The 5000-nt window shown below is 40.2% G+C and overlaps 1 pseudogene; it reads right to left on the bottom strand.

Moving 5' to 3' along the window:
* Positions 1-1398: 1398 nt before the first annotated feature.
* On the bottom strand, positions 1399-4379 carry LOC125044897 (annotated as a pseudogene).
* Between the last annotated feature and the right edge of the window lie 621 nt (positions 4380-5000).

The following is a 5000-nucleotide window of genomic DNA, read 5'->3' as shown; positions in this document are numbered from 1 at the left end:
CGTTTTATGGGGTTTGGAAGTGCCTTGTTTTAATTTTCTTTTATGGGAGGGAGACGCCTCCTTTCCCTCGCTTCCCGGGGGCCTCTCTCGGGATGGTTTGGAGACAGAAGCCTCTATGCCCTGCACCTGGCGAGGGAGACGACTGACAGATTGCGACCTGCTTCTCTCTCGAGAAACCGATCGCGAGCCAGGCGAAGTCCTCACAGGATTTGCCCGGACGGGGAGGTGCGATCCAGACTGTGATTCGGTATCAGCCTCCTTAGGATGTTAATGCTGGGTTGATGCAGCCATTTGATCGACCAATTTAGTCAACTGATAAACTTTAATGTTTAGTTCTTTACGGTTTGTTTGAGTTCAGCAATTTCTTTATCCGTAGCTGCAAGCTGTTGACTGACATTACTTGCACTAGGAGTGATGTTAGTTACTGCTGCAGCATAGGAAGTATCAGGTTTGTGTGTCAAACTTTTCCTCTTTCCAGTATAACTAACTTCATGTTTTCTCATATATGCTAATGTCTCAGTCTCCTTCTTCAGGATGCTGCACTCAGCAGACTGATGGGGACCTCCACAGTTAGCACATTTGGAATTCTGTCTATTACATGTGATGGTGTCATGGGCTTCAGCACATTTACTGCAAACAAATTTATTTGAGTCTTTATCAATACATCTTAATGGGGTGCGTCCGAATTTTTTGGTGTCTATTAAAATGCATTGGCTTTTGTATGTAAGGTCTTACTTGGACACGTTCATATCCGACATTGACATACTCAGGGATTTTATTCAAATCAAAGGTAAAAATAAACACAGTCCAGTTTTCGTTCGCACATTCCCATCCTTCTTGGTCATACAATGAACGTCCACTACGTCTTGGTCCTTCATGCTCTCGAGAATTTCATTTTTTTCCATCGTCCTCAAATCCCTGTGAAAGATTACTCCCTTACAGGTATTTGGGTCAATAGGAATAGTTACTCTAACTCGGAGATCATGAATTTGCGTCAGTTTAAGTAAATCCTTAATCTGGGAGTTATATTGTACTTTAACAAAGAAGCTTCCATCTCGCAATTTTTTGACAAAATCAAAATTGCCGCCCACTTGACCATCAAGGACCTTTTTGATAATAAAGGGGTTCACGTTCAAAAGCGATTGATTTTCATTCACGCATTTTACATTCGCGAACCTTACATTCTCGGTGGGGATTTTGAAAAGTGGTCTTCTAAGTTTGTCATTAGTAGGGGTTCAGTTGTTCATAGTCGAATTGGTCAGAGAATGGTCATGAGTCGCCTCTCCTCCTTGAGGAGAAGGGGTAGCCGGGGTATCATTCATCCTGGGTATCAGACTTTTGGTATCAACCTAACAGCAATAGCTAAGAGAGTAAGGCAGTTTCCCGTCCCCTACTTCCCTAGTGGAAGCCTGGTTGCGTTATCCAGTAGCACATAGGGATTGAGTTATGTTAAGGACACTTTCTTACCGCCGAACTTGCCCAAACGCATACGGGGGTTCACAAGGAACTCCGGTAGCCTCAGGAAAGTCACATGATGATTGAAAAGAATTCAGAACAAAAGAAAAAGTGCGCCCAAAGGACGCCCCAGACTACTGGGCCTCCCTAACCAGGGGTCAAAACCCACAAGGGCTATCCTAGTGTAGAAGAGATCTGCGGGTCTGAGGTGGTGTATGTGTGTATATATATGTATATATATGTATGTCTGCATATGTGTGTGTGTGTGTGTGTGTGTGTGTGTGTATCATATGTGCATAATGATACAGACATATACGCACACATGCACACAAACACACACGCGCGCGCGCACACACACACATTTTTTCACACACAAACACACGCACATACACGCACACACACAAACACACAAATATATATATATACACATATTTGTGTGTTTGTGTGTGTGTATGTGTATACATATGTGTATGTGTGTGTGTGTGAGTATGTGCGTTTGTGTGTGAGTATATGTGTGTGTACGTGTGTGTGTGTACGTGTTTGTGTATGTATGTGTGTGTATATATATATTTATATACATATTTATTTATGTATTTATTTTTGTGTGTTTGTGTGTGTGTATGTGTGTTTGTGTGGATGTGTATGTATGTTTGTGTATATATATATATATAAATATATATATATGTAAATATATGTATATATAGATAATATATGCGGATGTGTATATGTGTGTGTGTGTGTGTGTGTGTGTGTGTGTGTGTGTGTGTGTGTGTGTGTGTGTGTGCATGTATGTGTGTATATATGTATATATATATATACACTTGTATATACATATATATATGCAAATGTGTATATATATGTATATATATACATATATATACAAATATACACATATTTATGCATATATACATGTTTGTGTGTGTGTATGAATATAAATACGTATATATGTATATATATATATCTATATAGATATCTGTTTCTCTGTATTCGTGCGTTCGTAATTATAAATATGCACCAAGTGTATTCGTTGATAAGAAATTTAATGAGTTCAAAACTGCATGGTGTATCAAGCCGGTTCCCTCGATACTTACGAAGCGAGAGGAGTCGGCGTTTCGTGTTGTTTTGGCTTTGCCGTAAGCTTCCAGCGGAAGGTTGGTCTGCACGATCTGGTCCTCCAAGTTCTGCGTAGAGGAACATATGACGTTAAGCACATCGTTTTGATTCTTACTAATGCAGAACAAATAATGAAGGAGTATTTGGCACAGTTGAGGCAAATTTCATAATGAAAAAGTTACCTACTTACTTTCCTCATCTTTCTTCTTCACGGTGGTGCCGTTGGCGAAGTAGGACAGCACCTTCTTAGTGTTCTCAGTCTTGTCAGCGCCAGATTGACCGCTTTGAAGTAAGAAGCATATGAGCCTATCGGAAACAAATTCTATAAATGTTTGTGTGTGCGTTTTACACACATACGCGCACACACACACATATTATATATATATATATATATATATATATATATATATATATATATATTCTGAAATAATGATCTATACGTATAAGTCAAATATATGATGTACTCAAAGTTATCATATTCTTTATGTATTAAGCATCGACTGGTTCGTTCCGGCTATGCAATTAAGAAAATTATATGAAAAAAAAAATAGTAACGGTTACGGATTTAGTGTAGACTAATTCAATGATAACAATCATGTTCATGCAAAAAATATATTAATACTTAGAATGAAACACAGCCACGATACAAGTAATGCAAATTTCATAATGAAAGGGTATTCATTACGTCTATCCGTTACTACTGTGGCTATGTTTCGCTATACAGTATGTGTGTGGATACTATACAGTAATTACCTTTTCCTACTGCTCATATGAACACGCACACATGCATAGTCCTATACATGTTTATATACATATATGCATTTATTCGTGAATTAGTATATTTACAAACACACATTATTACACAGATACTTACACTGAATCATATCCACGTAGGCGCCCTCGGAGATGGAGAAGAGATGGGAGATTACACCTATTGCCCTGGTAAATCTTGACGGTGCGGTTGGTGTATATGGGCAAGCGCTTGTAAGGGTTGATGGCGATGCAGAAGAGGCCAGAGTAGGTGTAGATAAGCTTGGCCTGGTAACGACTCCTCAAATTGTACATGACAGAAGCATCATTGAGGAAGGTCAAGTTGGACACACCACAGCACTCTTCGTACTTGGGAGGGTTGACCTAAACCGCAGCTTCCTTCTTGAAGTCTTTGACCTCACCGCTCTTCAACTGGATGCTGACTAGTTTGTCACCCTTGGCGCCCTTGATCAAGCCCTCAGCGAAGCCCTCCTTATCGTCAGGAACCCGGCAAGACTTCTTGGGATCATAAGGCTTGGTCTGGTCGAGCATTCGCTGTTCAGCCGAGATGAACAGGAACTCGGTGGGGTCGTGACCCGTGCTCTTCACGACGTGGCCGGGCATGGTGGTGGTCAATGATCACAGGCTGTCAAAATGAGGTCCACACGATGTTGTTCTGAGACTTTCCTGCATTGAAAGGGAAACGAATGGATTGCCATAACGTTTGTCAGAAATTTAAGCAATAGTCTCCAATTAGCGCTCAGAATATTTCCTGTAATCGGACAAGGAATCTCAGACTTCACAATTCAGTAAGATTCAAATAGTAATGAATATACACGATCAACGCCTAATTATTGTTAATACTCTAGTCTTAAGTATTGTATGTTTCACCAGGTTTATTCATAAAAGTATTGTGATAATACAACATATTGTGATGATACAATATGTTGTATTGTCATATAATAATCCGGTCGAGTCGAATCGAAATTAAATTTAAGCACAAACTTATCACTTACTACGCACTGTCAAGCACCACCGCGTTGCACACCCTTCTATCCCTTCCACCGGTTGGAGGGTTTCTGTTCTTCTGACGTGGTGCTTGTGTTTTATATGATGTGCAATGCTTGAAAGCGGAGGGATCGACGCGTCTAAAATAATGCACGCACCTTGGACATCGAAGAAGAAACTAGAAATAACACAGAGAGGTTGAAGCAGCTGCTCGCCTCAACCCACGGCCAGTGGGGCGTGACGTTTGCTGTCCGTGTACGTTCATTGCAGGAGTCGTACTTCAAGGTGCTGCAGAGTCGCTTCTGCCGTTTCTGTTCGCTGACTGAGGTATTTCAGGATGCAATCCAATTATTGTGCCAGTATCCATATTAGGAACATGTACTGAGGGCATCTTTGTGGCACTATCGTATTCATGGGGTTTCCTTTGCAAACCGATGCTACTGGGTGGGAATCATTGGTTCTTCCTTTAATCTTTATCTTGTCATCCTCACAATTTTTGTTTCAAGAGCTGTTATAATGAATAATAAGTATTTCTTGTAATGTAACTAATATAGTAGATCCTGTAGTAATGCAAAACTTTATAACCCATAACGTTTTACAAGAATAGCACTCAACGGTACCAGAAGATACCCCCAAAGAGTAACTGGTTATTAACTGTTATCTGAAATATCGAA

Source organism: Penaeus chinensis, chromosome 36 (assembly GCF_019202785.1).
Source record: "Penaeus chinensis breed Huanghai No. 1 chromosome 36, ASM1920278v2, whole genome shotgun sequence".
NCBI classification, from domain to species: domain Eukaryota; kingdom Metazoa; phylum Arthropoda; class Malacostraca; order Decapoda; family Penaeidae; genus Penaeus; species Penaeus chinensis.
This window is presented reverse-complemented; position numbering and strand designations above follow the sequence as displayed.